This window comes from Macaca fascicularis, chromosome 10 (assembly GCF_037993035.2).
Source record: "Macaca fascicularis isolate 582-1 chromosome 10, T2T-MFA8v1.1".
Classification (NCBI taxonomy): domain Eukaryota; kingdom Metazoa; phylum Chordata; class Mammalia; order Primates; family Cercopithecidae; genus Macaca; species Macaca fascicularis.
Genome location: NC_088384.1, coordinates 77,696,722 through 77,717,244, shown reverse-complemented (window position 1 = coordinate 77,717,244; position 20,523 = coordinate 77,696,722). Strand labels below are relative to the sequence as shown.

At 41.5% G+C, this 20,523-nt stretch overlaps 1 protein-coding gene and 1 long non-coding RNA gene across 5 annotated transcripts in view; both read right to left on the bottom strand.

Annotated features, from left to right (window-relative positions):
• Positions 1-20,523, bottom strand: part of PAK5 (p21 (RAC1) activated kinase 5) — a 302,646-nt gene that overhangs the window by 74,558 nt on the left and 207,565 nt on the right. The window lies entirely within an intron of this gene.
• LOC141407899 (uncharacterized) lies at positions 9,234-9,641 on the bottom strand. The gene is made up of 2 exons (XR_012419163.1): positions 9,506-9,641; positions 9,234-9,419 (listed from the first exon to the last, which is right to left on the bottom strand). It is a non-coding gene; the product is annotated as an uncharacterized lncRNA (long non-coding RNA).

Below are 20,523 nucleotides of genomic sequence, written 5' to 3'. Positions count from 1 at the left end.
CTTTAACTGTTCTGGCATGTCCCTCCCTTGGCATCTGTGTGCTTTGTTTCTTACAGTCTGTGCCCATAATTTATTGCTGTCATTTGAATGTATGTGTCCCTCCACATTTCACAGGTTGGGAGTGAAATCCCAGTGCGACGTGGGGCTGTCAGGAGGTGGCTATGTCATGAGGGTGCCGTTTTCTTGAATGAGATTAGCACCCTTATAAAAGATTAAGGTGGGACCATTTCCCCTCCATCTCTTCTGCCATGAGAGGACATGACCTTTGCCCCCTTTGGCCTATTTATCCTTCGTTGCTCATTCAAATGGACATCTTGGAAGCAGACTGTGCCTTCACCAGACACAAAACCTGCTGGCACCTTGATCCTAGACTTCCAGCCTCCAGAACTGCAAGAAATAAATTTTTATTGTTTGTAAATTTTCCTATCCCTGTATTTTGTTACAGCAGCAGGAAAGGACCAAGATATTCATCTTCAATGGACTGTCCTTGGCCTATTGGGATCCATTAGCCTGCACAGGCAGAGAGGTGGTAATGCCAGGGAGTAATACGCCACTCTGGAATAGGAATTATTTTGAGTGGAGGCAAGTGAGAAAAAAGTGGATTCAGAATGAACTCTCTACTCTCCTCCTATCTGCCCAAAAACAGAACATAAAGTCCTGTTGTGAAGGTGTCCCCGCCCCACCCAAATTCCCACTCCAGGAAGGGGATAATGGCCTTATTACCAGAGATGAGATGGTACTGAGAGAGTCTACACAAACACACCTTACTCACTAACGCTATCTTTTATTTGTTTCCCCATATGTTTACCTTCCCACAATTTGCCACCTCAATCGTCAAAAACCCTTTTCTTGCCACTTCTCTACAAAATTATCAATCTTTGTTAAGATGCCATATAAGCCCCACGTTCTAATCACCCCTTTAAGTTACTCACCACTGAGTTCTCCCTCATGTGTGCGAGCTACACGTGCTAATAAACTTCAGCCTGTCTGTTTGTTTTTGTTGTTGTTCTTAACCTGTCTTTCATCAGTCTAATTTGCAGAGCCTCAGCCAAAGCACCCAGAGGAGAGAGGAAAAAGATTTTCCTCCCCTATATGGGAGTGTGAGAGCCCAACTCCGCCTCAAGAAAGAAGAAAGTCTAAGGAGTTATTTATGCTACAGAGCTTCCTGTGAATCAGACAGAGGTGGGAACTTACTTGAGATTCTCCATTACTCACTTTTGTCCCTTTCCTGCCTATTTCCTGCATTTAATTACCAGTTTTTATTGGGAACACTTCCTCCATAAACCCTTTGTGCAGGAATTACCGCTGTGATGTCTCTTCCAGGGAGCCATCCTGAGAAACTCTGTTCTCCTCTTTACAGGCACAACAATGTTATTCTGCCACCCCCAAGCCCCCAAGCCACAGGGTGCCTGGTCCCCCATGGAAAATGCTTCCGGGATATGTGCTGACTAGACACTGAAACAGAGCAGACAGCAGACCCCCAAATCTAATGCTCTCAACGAGGCCCATCCTCTGGGGCCCATCCTCAGCTCCTACACATGGCTCCAGTTCTCACTGGGCCCTGGCTGTTGTTCCTCCTGGCACAATTAGCGCCTTTCCTGTTAACGTCCTCTCCATCTAGACAGAACATTTGTCAGTGTATTCGGCCATTCTTACACTGCTACACAGAAACATCTGAGACTGGGTAATTTATAAAGACAAGAGGCTTAAGTGGCTCAAGGTTCTGCAGGCTGTACAGGGAGCATGAGTGTGGGCATCTGCTCAGCTTCTGGGGAAGCCTCAGGAAATGTACAATCACAGCAGAAGGCAAAGAGGAAACAGGCACGTCACACGGCCAGAGCAGGAGCAAGAGAGAGAGTGGGGAGGGGCCGCACATTTGTAAACAACCAGATCTTGCAAGAACTCACTCATTACCATGAGGATAGTACCAAGAGGGATGGGGCTAAACTGTTCATGAAAAATCCACCCCCATGATCCAATCACCTCCCACCAGGCCCAGGCTCCAACATGAGTGATTACAATGCAACATGAGATTTGAGCAGGTTACAAAGATCCAAACCATATCACCCAGCTACCCCCAGAGGCACTCTCTCGACCCATTCTCATCTCTGACCCATTCAGCATCTCTGCTGAAACGTTACTTTGTCTTCTTAGACCACCCTATTACCCTGTCACTTTTTCTCCTTTTTTCTAGTTTCCTCATGACATTTATTACCACCTGATGTTTATTAGTTTTTACTGTATCGTCCCCCTCACTAGACTATACAATCTATTAAAAACAGACTTTATTTTACATATAAATCAATCCCTATTACCTAGAACAGATGTGAGGAAAAATTATCTACAAAAGTCCGAAGAGCTAATGTTTTAGGCTTTGTGGGCCATCAAGTCTCTGTGGCGACTACTCAGCTACTCTGCCACAGCACAGAAGCGGCCATAGAAAATGTAGAAACGAATGAGTGTGGTTGTGTTCCAATAAAACTTTATTGACAAAAATGGATGGGACTTCCATTTTCTAGTGACACGTAGGAAGCTTGGAGGTTGTCATTCCATCCTAACAATAATTTAAAAACTAAACAGAACATTTCAAGAATCTTCTTAGTTCTGTCAGAGAAGTAAGGCCACAGGACAAACTGCTCCTCCAAATCTGGAAAGGCAGACAGGAAGATACAGAAGATCACAACTTACCAGAGCAGAAACCCACAGGCAGAACCATCCATGGGAACCAGTACTGGGTGGGAAATCTGAACTGGGATTGAGGAGTTGCTGGGAGCTCAGTGTGCACATATCTGAGAGTTAAAATCTCCAGGAGGGCCCAGTCTGAGGGGGCAGCCACCCTTTTGTGAGTTTTATCTCCAGGAGCTTAACCAGGCTCTCACAGTGACTATCAGAGAAAAATCTATTCATTCTTCTGGCAAGAGGAGGGAAAAAGAAACCACCTAAAAATATGCCATAGCATTTAGTTCTTAACAAGGCCTTCCCTCAAGAGAAATCATTTTATCAGAGCCCAAACTGTTGGTTTTAAAATTTTTTTGCAGAGCCTAATGAACCTGGAGGAAAAGAAAAACCCAACTCCATTTCCCCTCTAGCCACCCTGTTCCACCTCAGGGAAAAACTGAGAAGCTGAAGCTCACAGTCCAGGCACAGGCTCAAGACAGACTGGGTCCTAATCACAGGTCTACAGACTGAGTGTTAATCACAGGGCTATGGAACCCTTCGTTCCCCACACCTTACCAAAGGCCTATTTGCCACCGTTTCTGACTCAGTGCATCACATCTGGCTATCAACAAACAATCATGAGGCATACAAAAAGGTAAAGACCACAGTCTGAAAAGAGCAAATGTCAAAACCAGACTCAGCTATGACAGGGATGTTGGAACTATGAGACTGGGAATTTAAAATAACTATGATTCATGTACTAAGGGCTCTTATGGATAAAGTGGACAGTAAGCAAGAACAGATGGGCAATGTAAACAGAGAGATCAAAGTTCTAAGAAAGAATAAAAGAGATGCGAGAGATCAAAAACACTAACAGAAATGAAGGATGCTTCTGACAGGCTCACTAGTAGGGTTGGCACAGCTGAGGAAAGAAAGACTGTCTGAGGTTGAGGATATCTCAGTAGAAGCATCCAAAACTGAAAAGCAAAGGGAAAAAAATGCTGAATGAAAAAGGCACAGAATATCCAAGGACTATGGGATAATTATAAAAGGTGTATGTTTAATAGGAATACCAAAAGGAGAAGACAGAGAGAAAGGAACATATGGAATGTTGGAAACAATAATGACTGAAAATCAGACACCGAACCACAGATCCAGGAGGCTCACAGAACACCAACCATGATAAATGTCAAAATTAAGCCCAGCCATATCATTTTCAAACTACAGAAAAATCAGATAAGGAAAAAAACCCCAAAAAATGCCAAAGGAGAAAAACTCCTTACCTCCTTAGAGGAACGGAGGGAAGAATTTCATCTGACCTCACGGAAACCATGCAAGCAAGAAGACAGTCGAGTGAAATAGTGAAAGTGTTGAGGAAAAAACTCCACCAATCTAGCATTCTCTACTCTGTGACATTATCCTCCAAAAATAAAGGAGACTTAAAGGCTTTCTCAGACAAACAAAACTTCAGGGAATTTGTTGCCAGCAGACCTGCCTTACTCAATGTTAAAAGAAGTTCTTTAAGGCAATAAAAATGGTTATATGTCAGAAGCTCATATCTACATAACAAAAGAAAGAACACCAGAGAAGAAATAAGTGAAGGTAAAATGAAACTTTTAGCTTGTTATTCTTAATGTAACAGATCAATTTGTTCAAAATAATTGTAGCAGCAATGTATTAACATACATACAAATGTGCTACCGAGCCATGAAAAGATATGAAGGAAACAAATGCATATTACTAAGTAAAAGAAGCCAATCTGAGAAAAGCTACATAATGCATGATTCCAATGATGGGACTCATGGGAAAAGGTAAAACTAAGGAGACGATAAAAGGATTAGTGGTTGTCCGGGGTTAGGGTGTGGGAGGGATGAACAGGTAGAGCACAGAGGATTTTTTTAGGGCAGTGAAACTATTCCTTATGATACGACAATGGTAGATACAGGTCAGACATTTGTCAAAACCCATAGAATGTGCAAATGAAAAGTGAACCCTGATGTGAACTATGGACTTTGAGTGATAATGACGTGTCCATGGAGGTTCTTTGACTATAACAAACGTGCCACTCTGGTAGAGGATGTTGATCATGAGGGAGGCTGTGAATGTGTAGGGGCAGGTGGCATATGGAAATCTCTGTACCTTCCACTTAATTTTGCAGTGAACCTAAAACTGCTCTGAAAAACAAAGTCTATTAAAGAAAATTCACAATAACCTAAAACAGATGTAGGCTAGATTTGGCCAGAGGGCTACAGTTTGTCGAATCTTGACTTAGAATAAGTTCTTTGTTGAAGGAGTAAAAACAGTAACAAAAACAACCAACCAAAGTGTGTTTCAGTTACTGTTGTTGCATAATAAGTCACCCCCAAACAAGTCTTTGATTTTGCTTAATCATGTGGGTCAGGAATTTTGGAAGGGCATTTGCTGGGCAGTTGTCAGTCACTGCAGTCAGATGTTGGCTGGGGCTGCAGCCACCTGAGGGCACAAGGGCTGGACATCCATGATGCTCGCTCATGTGGGCTGGCAGTGAACGGTGACTCTTGCCTGGGGGCACAGCACAGCTAAGCGGTCTGCTGGAATACCACATGAGGCCTCTCCAGCATGGCAGTTTTCTCAGTGCTGCATGCTTCCCCTACAGCAAACAACCCAAGAAAACTGGGTGAAAGCTGCACGACCTTTCCTTTTCTAGTGCTGAGAAGCCTCAGAGTAACTTCTTCCCCATTCTTTTGGTTACAAGAGAATCATGAGCCAGTCCCAAGTCAAGGGGAGGGAAGGTAGACACCACCTCTGATGGGAAGCATGTCAAAGACACTGTGGCTAATTTTTAAAATAAAGCAATGTTGAAACTATACTCCATTGTACTTCTACCTGGAAGCAGGGGGTGGGTAGAAATGAAATTAATATTTATCACTATGAACCAGGCATTATGTCAAATACAGTACACATGTTAGCCTACAACAATTTCCCACATTAAAAAGGACAGTTCCCATATTACAGATGAGGAACTGGAAGCACAGAGAGTTTGAGGTGCTTGCTCAAATTACGTCAGTAGCAAGTAGCAGATTCTAATGTCAATGCCAGATGTGCCCGATGTTCATCCTTCCAGACTATTTTATGCTGCTGGAAACACAGCAAAGACAAGTAGCACGTTGGGAAGGGAATCGGCATTCTCTTTGGCTAAAGCCTTTGTGTTCTCTATGATAGGTTTTCTCAAACTTTAACACCTGCACACATCCCCGGGGCATCTTGCTAAAATAGATTCTCATCCTTCAGGGCTGGGCTGGGGACAGAGATTCCACATCTAACAAGCTCTCAGGGGATGCTGCTGCTGCTAGCCTGTGGCTTGCACTGTGGGATGTGGGGCTCTATGGCACAGCAGGTGATAATACACTGGGGTGCAGTGCCCAGACAAGGCCCGAAGACCCAAGCAAAGCATGCCTCCTTCCTTAGGGGGCCTGATAACCTTCCCTATTCTGGGGGCAGTGAGAGTCTAAGGATAGAAGTCCAGGGGTGGGTGGTGGATGGAATGTGGTTGAATTCTTTGGCAGTCTGTCCCATGATGCCAATAGGCATAGGAAGATATTAGAAATTGCCGTTTTCTTCTGGGAAAGTCTTTTTGTTTATTCTTTCACTTTTGTGTTTCTGGAGTTGTACAAAAATATAAATAATTGCAAAAAGCTGGACTATTGCAATTGTGTGTGATTCAGACAGAATAAGCCTGAGGCATAACTGAGTCCAGAAAAATGCCAAGTCATAAATCAAAAGTGAGATCTAACTAATTATTCCAAATGAGTCGATGGCACAACATTTGTTTATCTCAATACATAATCGACTTCACTAATTAAAATGCAAATTCGATTGCATTTATAACTGGTAACCCTGACAAGTTAAAGCTTGAATACATCCGATGAGTGAGCTGTACGAACTTTTCAAGGACACTAGGTGGCGCCCGTGTACTTTTCTTGACAAAGCCAGGCTGCTTTAGCCATTTAAAACTTCACTCAGTGGAAAGAAACGAGTTAGCCCCGTGGTTCTCAAAGACAGTGAGTCAAAACTCTGGGGATTGGGCCCCAGATTTGTACTGTAAGTAATTCTTCCCAGACGATTTTATTTTTATACCAGTTGGTTAATGTGATGACATTGGAAACAGCTAGCACAGTTAAGCGCTTAATTGTAATAATATGAGAAAACTGAAACTGAGAGATTTACTCAATTTGCAGGGATGACACCCAAGAATCCCCATTCTTATCTGAACAGCTTTTCTACCAAAGCATGAAAAGTAAAAAAAGTGAAAGTTTACATGAGGTTTGTTGTCAAAGCATCAAAGATACCTTTAAGCCTCTAAATTGTGTCCTGAAATTGAAGATACATCTCAGAAGAAAAGGTCGAACCTATCAAAAGAAATGCTACAATGAATTAACATTCAGTGGAGCTAATATTAGTATAAGGAAAAATAAACATTATGTAAGTATGTGACAAATAGGCTTGTAATGTGGCTCTTACGCAACTAGATGACAGCATACTCCAAGGAACATACAGAGTGGGGCGATACTATCAAGGGAAAAGGAACAGCTCTAGGAAGTGCCAGAAGAAGATACAGTAAATACTACATAACTCCAAAAAATCAGGTACCCCCTAAGTTTTATCAGCCCACAAAATTATAATCAAATTGATAAAACATAGCTCCACTCCACGTGGCTACAGAGTTTTCTGTTAAGATCCCCTGCCCAGTGTTATTGCTGAGACATATGTTGATACAGAAGACAGACTATTATGGGCTGGAAGCTGGAACCTTTTTTTTTTTTTTTTTTTTTTGAGACAGCTCTGTCACCCAGGCTGGAGTGTAATGGCGCAATCTTGGCTCACTGCAACCTCTGATTCCCGAGTTCAAGCAATTCTCCTGCTGCAGCCTCCTGAGTAGCTGGGATTACAGGCATGTGCCACCACGCCCAGTTAATTTTTTGTATTTTTAGTAGAGGCGGGGTTTCACCATGTTGTCCAGGCTGGTCTTGAACTGACCTCGTGATCCACCCATCTTGGCCTCCCAAAGTGCTTGGATTACAGGCGTGAGCCACTGCGCCCAGCTGGAACTTATTTTAATTCAATCATCAAATATTTATTGAGCACGGTGACAGGTACAGTTCTATAAGTACAAGCAACTTAAGGAAAAGCTTAGATGAATCGATATTTTCATAACATATCATATGTTTCAGGACTGGAGGTTTTAAGAGGAAGAAAGGAAGGTAGAAAATGGCTTCTCTCAGATTCTTTTCTCTCCTTCCTTCCTTCCTTTCTTTCTTTCTTTCTTTCTTTCTTTCTTTCTTTCTTTCTTTCTTTCTTTCTTTCTTTCTTTCTTTCTTTCTTTCTTTTTTCTTTCTTTCTTTCTTTCTTTCTTTCTTTCTTTCTTTCTTTCTTTCTTTCTTTCCTTCTTTCCTTCTTTCCTTCTTTCCTTCCTTTCTCTCTTTTTTTTTTTATCTCACTGTCACCCAGGCTGGTGTGCAGTGATCGGATTATGGCTCACGGAAGCCTTGACCTCCCTGGCTCAAGTGATCCTCCCACCTCAGCCTCCTGAGTAGCTGAGACTACAGGTGTATATCACTACACTTGGATAATTTTTGTATTTTTAGTAGAAACAGGATTTCTCCTTGTTGCCTAGCCTGGTCTGGAACTCCTGAGCTCAAATGACCTGCCTGCTTCAGCCTTCCAAAGTGCTGGGATTACAGGTGTGAGCCACCGTGCCTGGCCAGATCCTATTGTTTACTGTTGTTTTACTTCAGGTAAACCAGAGAAAATAGAAACAAAGAAAGTTTGGAAGAAAAAAACCATGGCTGTTTTTGATTTTAGGAAACTTAGTTATTATCTAGGGCATGGCAAGATAAAACTGAAAAACAATTCTACTCCTTCCACACTTCTCTCTGAAGGAGACACACTTGGCAATCCTGGCCACACTTCTCTTACCCTTTTTCATTGCCCAATACTCTCATTTCTCAGACACCAAATCCCTAACAAACTTCTCAACTCCCAGTTCTTCCTGGCTTTTTCTCCTGCCCTGTCTGCTGTGTTCAGGTCCCTTTTACGGGTGCCGTTGGATCAATATTTGAATGTTCCTAAAGATGAGGAGCTCACCTTTCCGAGGCAGCCCCTTGTGTTGCTGGAGAACACATTTCCAAGTCTTGCCCTATTGAGGTGAAGTACTGGAGTCTCTCTGTGCTGCCTCAACTTACCTCTTCCTATTTTTCTTTCCAGGGGATTCCTAGAGGTTACTAAACTCCCCTCTTATGGGACAGTCATTCAGTGTTTGAAGAAATCTATTGTTTACTTCCCTCCCTTGATTCTTTGACAGAAGACCACCAGGGCTTTCAGCCAGTCATCAGTGCTCTCAGCCAATCATCGGATCACCTGAATTCTAGATTCTCCATCATCTCAGCCACCTTTCTTCACATGCAACTTGTTAAACATTGTCCAAGGATGACATGGAATGAAATGGACACCTTTATTGTACAGATAACATGGCAGGAAGTTCTGTTGTAACAAGGGGGGGTACAGGAAGTGAGGGCAGAAATATGAATCAGCAACACTGCCCTTCCACCACAGCCTTTGTTTGCCCATTCATAACACTCTGCAATTAGAACTAGATCACATGGATAATTATTTCCCCTTTGGAGTAAACATTCCTGGAAGGAAGGACTCATCCCCGATTTATTCAATGCTGTGTCCTCAGCACTGGGCTTGGTATGTGGCTGGCATTTGTTGAAACAAAGATCCTGAAAGGGAAGAATGAACATTTGAATTCATATCTCTTCAGAATGGTTGCAGAAAGCAGGAGGATTCTGGGACCATGATGACCTACACAATTCTCCCTCTCCTCCATGTTCAACTCCAGGGTGTCCACTTCTTTTGAACAAATGCCATCTGGGGCTGATGGGCAGTTGGATCAACAAGGCTTGGGTGCTGAGGACATCTCAACAGAGAGAGCTTGTGGGCTTGCTTCCACCTGGATGGGGAAGAGGTGCACATGGGTGGACAGCAGGCTCAGGTCCTGGGAAGAACATGGCTCACAGTGATGTGGGGACCCAAGACCGTGAACTATGGCAGCATGGATTTCCCAGCTCTGCAGAGGTGGTGCTTAGAAGCTATACAGAGTCGCTGCCCTGGAGGCTGGGAGAGTCTGAGAGATGGTGGAGGAAAAGAGGGACTTCCTCCATGCATCTCAATGGGGAATTGACAGTCTGCCTGCATCATGCCATCAGTCCCCAGGTGTAGTTTCCACTTTGTCTTCCTCTAATCATGGGACTACTACCACACAGAGAAAGAAAGTAGCCAGAAAAAATGTATATTAATATATTATAACCAAAGATATCCAGCACCCAGAGAGAGAGAGAGAGAGAGAGAGAGAGAGAGAGAGAGAGAGAGAGGACAATGGCTCAGAACAGATTAAACCATGCCCAACAAAACAGAGCTACTGGAAGAGACAGATGACAACTTGAATGTAAAAAGCAACAAGAGCATCTCTGTTGATTCAAGCATGACACAAAAGAGAATGTCTGGAAGTAGGCAATTCAAAGCATGGATTGAAGGAGAAGATGGTCACTGCTGAGACATGAGGTTGAGACTGACAAGTAGAAGAGATGTCTCAAAACCTATGCAAAAATACAAAGAAAGGAAAGTCACAGGGGAAAAAGAGACTTAACATGCAAAATAAGGAAGTGTCAGAAGAATAAAAAGGAACAGATGGCGGGCATAATTTAACAAATAATGGACGATAATTTCCCTGAGCTAAGGACCTGAATAGGCAGTTTAAAAAAATGTCATTAGGTTCAGGGCAGGACTGATTTAAAAAAAAAAAAAAGACACACCTAGGCATATCCTGAAAAATTTTTCACTCTTAGAATAAAAACAGTCTCTTACATATTTCCAGGAAAGAGAGAATATTAATGGGCCGATTTGAAAAAAAATAAAAAATACTTACATAGGCATATCCTAGAAAATTCTTTAATTCTTAAGAATGAAAAAAACTGTTATATACTTCCAAGAAAGAATGAGAATACTAATGGGCTTATTATCTAAAAACCTGAAGTTTGAGTAAGTACAGTCCTGCAGTTGACTTAGGTCTGAGTGTGGTGGCTGACGGGCAATGGCAGGCCACGCCTCCTGAGAATGGCCCACAGTTATCCAGAAAGTGCTCACAGCCTCATGCACAGGGCCTGGGGTGTTATGCCCTTCTTTGGGGGTGGTCTCAGCCAATGACTTATTGAAAAATGGTAATAAAAGTCAGAATTGCTATCTCCAGGTGAGACAACCCCATGGTGCCATTGATACTCCAGAGCTCCCATGGTCTCAGGCTCAGGTTAGACTGGAACTGAAATCACAGCTCCGTCCATAATATTCTTCGGCACTGTCCTGCCTACCTTACTCTGTCATGGGTGCCTCCTGAGACATCTCCCTCAGTAAGTCCCTTGTAGAGGAACCCCGGTCTGAGGTTCTTCTTCTGGGAAGCCCTACCTGAGAGGAAAGGACTGAGAAACCTATACTCAACCACAATATATTCACTTATCAGCAAAACCAAAAGAAATATATACATGATTATATGTTAGACTTAAGAAAGCAAATCATGATCATATATTACAATTATCTCTAACCATTTTAGAGGTAATGCCAGTGAAGACTATATCCAAATAACAGATGATCTAGATCTTCCCTTTCAATGTGGTACCCACTAGACAGATGTGACTATTTAAATTAAAATCAAATCAAATCAAAAATTCAATTCTGAGTCATCCTCATCATATTTCCAGAGCTCCATATCTCCATGTGTCTGGTGGCTACCCTAGTGGACATTTACATTATCACAGAAAGTTCTACGGAATAGTGCTAATCTAGACATTGACCTCAAGATGAAGTAAATATGAGGTGGAGGGGAACACCTGTTAATTCAGGGATGTCCAACCCCTGGGTCGCAGACTCATACCTGGAGTGCCTGCTGACTGTTGGGAAGCAGGGCGCACAGCAGGAGGTGAGTGGCAGGCGGGTGGGCATTACCAGCTGAGCTCTGCCTCTTGTCAGATCAGCAGCAACATTAGATTCTCATAGGGTTGCAAACCCTATGGTGAACCAATCATGTGAGGGATCTAGGTTGTGCGCTCCTTATGAGACTCTAATGCCTGATTATCTGAGGTGGAACACTTCCATCCTGAAACCATCCCCACCCCTGTCTGTGGAAAAACTGTCTTCCACAAAACCGGTCCCTGGTGCCAGAAAGGTTGGGGACAGCTGTGTTAAGCAACACATCTGGTGTGCACTCAGTCTGTTTCTCTCTCTCTCTGTTTCTCCCTCTCTTTATTGAATTAATTCTGAGTGGATAAGTAAGACTGTCTAGGAATGATGCATTATAAAACTGCTAAATAAGGGCTCTTAAAACATAATGTACAGAAAATTCTAATAATAGTTTAGTGCTGTACGTATAAAATGAGTTCATCAACATCTAGGAGGGAGGGAAATAAAAGTTTTTCAAAGTCTGTTTGTCACAAGGAGTGGAGAAAGGGAAGAAGACGAATGGATGACATTTTTCTAATTGTCTCATCTTATTGGAATCAGAAATAGGGAGGACATATTGCATTTTGTGGGGAGAGATAAGTTAATATTATTGGGGGAGTTAGTTGGGAGTTTGTTTAAAAATATAGTAAAAAAGGAAAGTATCTGATCATAAGAGCACAGAAAGGGGAGAATCCATTAGTGGAATGGAAAAGTGGAAACTCCAAGTTAATAAAGGAGAAGAACAGAATGAAAAGCAACATGATCAAATCAGCAAGAAATAAGGAAGAGGAAAAAATAAAAATGTACATTAAATAAAGCATTAATATGGAAGAAATGAAATCAAATGGATGAGTTATGATACTAAATATAAATGTACCAAATTATTCCAATAACTGTCAGATTGAATAAAGACAAAACAACATAAAACTAAACAACAATATGCTGTTTATAAGAAAATACTTACAGATACCCAAATAAAAGTACAGTATTAGACTAAGATAGATAGAAACAAAAAGAAATCAGGTTTGAAAGTATAAGACAAGGGGGCACTTAAAGTGAAATGATTAAAGAAACTCTTACTAATGAAAGAATTCTTGCAAAACAACAGGAAAGTTGACAAAGGATTTGAATAGGCAATTCACCAAATGAATGGTCCAACAGTTAACAAGATATGAAGAGATGCTCAAACACAATAGTGAAAAGAGAAAGGAAATAAAAACCACAATGAAATCCTCCTTAGACCTGCAAATATTCAGTGTATAATACCAGGGCATGGTGAAGATGTAAGATGTGCAACCTTGTGCTTTACTGATGGGGAGTATACTGGTACCGTCATTCTGGAGAGCCATCTGTCAGTACTTACTAAATTCAATGGTACAAATGCTTTATGATCCAGCAATTTCACTTTAGGGTCATGGTATGTCTTGTAGTCAAGACAATTTTAATCCAATGCTGAATATGAAGCCCAATATTAGACAATAAAATACTGTAAGAAAAACATAGGAAAAATCACAATTCTAGAGAGAGACTTAAACATATTTCTCTCAAAATTTGGCAGAAACAGTTTTTGGTATAAAAATAAGTAAGGCATAGGAGAAATGTATCAGAAAATGCAACTTTTGTCCAGTCCTATAGAAATTTTAGCCTCTCCTGGTTATCAATATCTCAGTCACTGACATACTCAATTTCACACCCCAGCAAACACTGACATCATGCCTAGCCCATGCTGGGTATTCAAAAATGCTGAACAAATTGAACGTTGAATACCTAACAAAGGTATTGATATGGTGAGTACCTTAGAAAACAGTAGAATTTGAACACTTGGAAGTTGCTTCTAGGAAGATTTTTATGCCATGTCCAGGATGGGGTAGAAATATTATAGAGATAAAGGCAACTGAATTTCTTCCAACTTATCTGTTTTCTTGAAATTAAGGTTCATGTTTTCTCCTTACCTCTCTCTCTTATAATGTGCTAGTGTTCCCATTATACCCTTGACAACTCACAGCCATCTCAAACACAACTTTGTGCTTTGTGGCAAGGCCCTGGCTCTGGAGTCTCCTGAGCTGGGTGGAGCATGCCTCAGCTCTGCCATTTGACAGTTGTGTGACTACTGGTGAGTCCTTTGGGTTCTCTGAGCCTCAGATCACCCAGTCTGTAAAATAAGGATAATACCTACCTCACAGGGGCTTAAATGAGGTAATATGTATTCAAATATGTCACTAACTATGAGCCCCAGTCCTGTATCCTAAAGTGAGTTCGCATCTCACAGAAGCAAACAAACAAACAAACAAACAATGAATCTGTTATAAGCAATTCCATAAGGATTCTTCACATTGGTTTGTGGGCAACAGAACTTTATAACTGGGCATAAAATAGATGTGGGCCATTTACATCTACAAGTAGCCTTTCATGAAGGTTAAAAAAGTATTATTACTACCACTACCACCACTGCCACCACCACATCCACCAACCATCTCCACTGACATCACTGTCTCCACAGCTTCCACCACCACTTCCACAACCTTCAACCACCTCCATCACCTCCAAACCACTTCTTCCCCCACCATCAATGACCTCCACCACCTTCATAAGCTCTAGCTTCAACACCATCTCCTTATATTTGATGAGAACTCCTTTATCCTGATGTTCTCACTCTCTCCCCCGATGCCCTCTCATTTGACTTGATTCGTGCTAGCTTAAAGCTAATGGAATAATAATCCATCGAGGATCTACCCTTAATTGAAGAGCTAATTTCAAATATGAACCACTCTACAACACTGTGCCAAGAAGCTATGCACCGTCCTGGGTATTCCCCTGACATCTTCCCTCGCTGCACCGTACCCACGGATGGTGTAGGACACAGTGCTGTGCCCAGGTTTTTGGTATGAAGTTACCAAAAGTAAGACTTTTTTTGAATTTCACAATGATTTTTATTTGTCTTCATATATTTTGCTTTTCTTTTTCTTAGGGACAGGGTCTTTCTATGTTTCTCAGGCTGGAGTACGGTGGCTATTCACAGGCACCATGCTAGCTCACTGTAGCCTTGAACTCCTGAGCTCAAATGATCCTCCTGCTTTAGACTCCCCAGTAGCTGGAACTACAGGTACATGCCACTGTGTCTGGCTCTGTCTTCATTTCTTCCCTGTGTTCTCCTAGGTTTAATTTCTCTCTGGTTGCTGACAATTTATAGGCTTGTCAATTCCTTGGCTTTATTTTTATTCATTAACTTGAAAATCTGAAGCACAGCTGATGGGTTAAAAAGTAGTTTCCTGTTTTAGGCTCATTGTTCCCCAAATCAAATCAGTGACAAAACCATGAAGATCATAGGATTTAGAAGGTGGATAATCATAGCATTCAAGACTGCAGGTGCCACCAGCTAATTGGGCTAACTGGGCTCTGAAACTGCAAGGTAAGAATATAAATAGGCCAAATAACTATGGGTAGTAATTGTGGATTCAAAGACTCTACCTTTACATAAAAGAATGGAGTTTCTTACCCATTTGAAGACAATGAAATTATCAATAAAAAATAAACTAACAATCAACATAAATTTCCAACCATAAGAGGGTTTTAAAATTATGACACATCTGTAGAATTCTAATGTGGCCACTAAAAATAATATTGCAAACCCCAAACAAACAAAAACAGAAAGAGAAAAAAAAATAATAAAAATAATCTTGCAGTCAGTGTAATGAGACTAAGTTCGTAGTTCCCAAACTATATGCCAAGGTAACCCAGGGAACTGAAGCAAACTCACAATGGTGTGGCAGACTATTTTAAAATTTTGAAGGAAACAACATTTAACTTGTCAGATACCTTCTAAATTACTAGTGCATCTTTCAACATTAGATTATACTACATGTATTTTGATGACATCGAATGTAAAGTGGTGTATCTGGCAGTTGCCATGACCTAAAACAAACAGAAAGTCCTGTGTGAAAATCAATGTGGAACAGGAAATGAGGGTGAGGGTGTGGTATCCAGCCTGGTTCCTAGGTTGGAGAAGTGAGGCAGTGTCCAGCAGGCCTGCACATTTCACACGTGTTTCAGAATGAAATATAAGTATTTTACAAATTGCAATTTACATGTATTTGTTGTTATGACATACAGTTTGGACTGAATTACCTAATAAATGGAATGGCTTTTATTTTTATTTATTTATTTTTCTAGGAGGTGCTGTGACAAGTTACTGAGAACCAAGAAACTTTGGTAACCCCTGAAATTTGGTGAAAAAATGAAATCAAAACTGCGTAAATATAGTCAACAATCTCATTCTTCCATGTATGTGTACGCACATGTGTCTGTGTTAAAATGGTGCAAGAAATACATCAAAATTCAAAATTCAAAAAAAATGACCGGTCTTTATTTTTTCTCCGTAGTTTTCTAATTTTGCTAAGCTGCCTATGATGAATACTTAGTGCTCTCAAGTGGTGAAAACATAAAAATGAAAGGTTTTTAGAAATAACTCTCAAAGGAAGCACATTTTCTTCTATAGATAAAAATATCTGCTAAACATACCACAGGGTTTCATTTCTAGAGAAGGTTTATCACATTCAGCTGTTTCTCCAGCTTTCTGCTCTAACCTAAGTGAGATCTGGCTTTAGGACATGGAGATTTGAAGAAAGCTATTTCCTCATGCACCTCTCCTTAGTGTTGTTTAAAAAGTGCTCCTTTTCCCCACACCTACAGACTTCAGAAAGTGAACTTGGCTTGTGGTTTCCAGCCAATGAGGTTTCCAGCCTCACAACTCACATGCAAAGATGCTGCTGACCCATGAGGCGGGAGGTGAGGGCTGCTGATGTCAGATGCTGCTGCAAGCAGTCATTGCTCTGCCTCCTGCTCCTAGGTGGGAGCAATGGCCTGCAGCACTGCAGCAGCCTGCAGGTTTCGGGGGAAAGATAGCACTGGAAGCCTGCCCTTAGAAACTTCACACTTGAATGCACCCACGAGTGAAAGAGATCTGGGGTATTTTTCCATTCAATGTTTTTTCTTTTTCTTTTCTTTTTTTTTTAAATGGAGTCTCGCTCTTTCACTCAGGCTGGAGTGCAGTGGCACAATCTCTGCTTACTGCAACCTCTGCCTCCCAGGTTCAAGTGATTCTCCTGCCTCAGTCTCCCAAGTAGCTGGGATTGCAGGTGCTCGCCACCACCCCTGGGTAGTTTTTGTAAATTTAGTAGAGACAGGGTTTCACCATGTTGGCCCGGCTGGTCTCGAACCCCTGACCTCAAGTGATCCTCCTGCCTCATGCCTCCCAAAGGGCTGGGATTACAAGCATGAGCCATTGCGCCTGGCCTTTCCATTCAAATTTATAAGAACTCTAAGAACTCACACTTGTATGGTTTAGAGAGTAACATATAAATTATTCCAAACAGTATTCCTAAAATGATGACGACAGACATGTACGTTTTTTGTTTTATTAATTGAGAGAGAAAAACTCAAAATATTGTTCTCCTCTTTAAAAAGGGAATTTTCATTATACTTTGTACATATGACCATTTGCTTTGATTCATTTTTTATTTCTTGACTGCTAATGTTTTAATGTATTAAGTTATTCAATCCTTACTCCAGCCCTGTGAGGTAGTACTGTTATATCCACTTTTAACAGATGAGGAAACAGAAGCTCACAGAGGTTAAGTAACTTGCACTAGGTCATATAGCCGGAATATGAAGAATCAAGATTTTTAATTTTTCTTGGACGGTTTGGCTCCAGAGGGCTCTTAAGCAATACATTGTCATTGCCTCTTTGTAAAGTTACTATTGGTTTACATAGGAGTATTCATTCATTAGGTATGAATATAAGATTATACTCTTCCATAAAATCCAAAGTGGTATCTTCTCAAAATTTTCTAGGAAGTATAGTCATTTTGTTCTTAAAGCTTTCATAACAAAATATGTACACTTCTGTTATAACATTATGTTTTCATTTGTCTTTACAATTCTTTCTCCCTCACTAGACTGTGCACGCTATGGAGATGAAGACCAAATACTGTTGTTTTTTCTCTCAGAACATAGTAGGTGCACAATAAACATCTGTTAAGGAAATGAAAGTTGATATTATACTGATAGCAGTTGCCACCGGTGTCGTGCGTTTATCCCCTCAGTCCACCCCAGAGGCCACCTGCAGACATTTCCTATCCATGCTGAAGGTTCCCTGAGTCTCTCTACCACAAGGTGTCCTCTGGCTGTTGGGGAATGCACGACCAAGTGTGGAGTTGTCAGGGAATTAACTCCTGGGAGCAACCCACAACCAAGAAAGCTTGGAGTTGGTGGGTAGATGTCCCAGCTTCCTTGCTCCTTGCTGGGCTACTTGTGAGGTGTGCTCCACATGGTCTCAGAGCATCCCTGGCACAACTGAGCCTGCTTGCCTATGGGGTTGCCTGTTCATCAACAAACCAGGCTTCTTCTCCTTTCTGGCCTCAGTACCCCATTCCCTCAGAGCTGCAAGGAAATGAATTTTGCGAAGTGAATTCTTGCCCTGTCAAGCTTCTGGATGGGAAGGCAGTGGAGAATGTAGCCAAGCTGACACCTGAATTTCAGCATCCTGAGACCTGAGGAGTCAGTGAAGCTGTGCCAGACTCCTGACCCATAGAAACTGCAAGGATATTAACAAATGTGTGTTGTTTTCAGCTGTTACATTTATGGTAATGTGTTACATAGCAATAGAAAACTAATATAGCTTTTGATACCTGGAAGTGGGGAACTACTAAAAATGTGAGTATTAGTTTGCTTGGGCTGCTATAACAAAATAACACAGACTGGGGTGGCTGCCTTCTTACCTATATCCTCACATAGCCTTTTCTCTGGGTGGGCACCTTTGGTGTCTCTTCCTCCTCCTTTTTTTTCTTTTTTAATTTTTAAAAAATACACACAGGGTCTTGCTATGTTGTTCAGCCTGGTCTTGAACTGCTGGACCCAAGTGATCCTCTTGCCTTGGCCCCTCAAAGCGCTGGGATTACAGGTGTGAGCCATCATGACTGAGCTCTTCCTTTTTTAATAAAGGCACCAGTCCTATTGGATTAGGGTCCTACCCTTGTGAACCTCACATAGCCTTAATTACTTCTCTAAAGTCTGTATCTTTAAACAAAGTCACATTGGGGGTTAACACCTCAACATAAACGTTTGGGAGGGACACAATTCAATCCATAACAATGTGGAAGGGGTTTCGTAACCAGGTGGGTGAAGGCTGGGGGAATTTTGAGGAATATGGTAGAAAAAGCCTAAATGACATGAACAGACTCAGAGCAGAAATCTGGACTTTGAGGATGCTGATGGTGAAGGCTCAAAAGTGAGGAACACTCATTGGAAACTGAAGGAAGGAGGAAGGAGAATTTTTTGTAATGTAAAGTTTGATGAAATAGTCTCCTGAGGTTATCTGGAAAGCAGAATTGAAAGTGATAAACTTGGCTGTATAAAGATTTCTAAGAAGTGTTGAAGGAACCCCCTGGTTTCTTCTTTCTGCTTATAGTAAAATGTGTGAAGAAAGAGGAAAATTGGGAGGACAATTTTTCTTAAAAAACCGAATCAGAATCTGACAATGTAAAAAATTCCGATGATCTCTAGATGGCACAGATGCTAAAATGAAGAGATTCACTCTCAGGAGAGCATGCACTAGGGAAAAGTCTGAGTGTGACTGTACAGCTCTTTGTTAGAAACTTAGAAAGATCAGAAGACAAAAGTATGCAGCTATATGAAAGGCTCATTTAAGAAATTAAGGGTTTGCCCTATAGATCTTCTTAATCGAGCCAGAAAACCTCAAGGAAGCATATAGGCATTGTCCCTCAGTCATCTCAGAAGGAGGCCAAGGAATAGGGAGGTTTATCTTTAAAATATCTGTGGATATGGCTTCACCTAGTGGAATGAACTGCAGTGAATCCATACAAACTCTACAAAGTTCTTAAGAAATTGTTTCATCAGGAATACTGACCACTTGGCCTGAAAGGGACAAAAAGAGTATGAAATAAAGGAGGCTTTCAGACCCTTCCCATTCTACTAGCATTGGAAAGCATGCTGATAAAACTACTCAGGATGCAAACATGTGCTGCCTTTCATGAAAAAGAAGGGCAGAACCAAGAACCCTGAGGATGGAGCCTAAGCCACAGAGGGCCATTCCCAAGCCTTGAAATGTAATCAGAGAACTCCTAACATTTGCCTGGCTGGATTTCAGAAGAGCCACGGACCGGTAATTTCTTTTTACCTTCCGCCTGCTTGCCCTCCCCCTGCCCCCATTTTGAATCAGAATTTTTACACCTGTTATCCTGCGCTGTCCTGCCATTATATGTTGGAAAGGCTGGGGGCATATAATTTGTCTCTTTAGCTTCATAGGTCCATGGATGGAGAGGAATTGTGCCCCAGCAGCTACATTTAATAGATGACTCCCAAGCACTCCATCAATACCTAATCACAATTTAGATGATGAGAGTTTGGACTTTGGGATGATGCTGCAATGGGATGAGATTTTGGGATCTTGGGCTTGGATGAATGTATTTTGCATGTGGGAATGACATTGGGAACCAGGGTAGATAGACCCTAGGGTGACCCCTCAATGTTTCCCACCTCCTAGTGATCATTTGATTATCCCCTCTCCATGAGTATAGGCAGGATCTGTGGCTTGCTTCTAGCCAATAGAATACAGCAAAGGTAACAGGCTGTGCCTTCTGTGTTATGTTACATGGCAAAGGTGATGGGATGTCACTCTCATGGTTACCTTGCATTATATGGCAACGCTGATGGGATATCACTTCTGTGAGTACATTATGAGATATATATATATATATATATATATATATATATATATATATATCCCAAGCAGACTAGCTCTTGCTTTCCTGCTAGCTT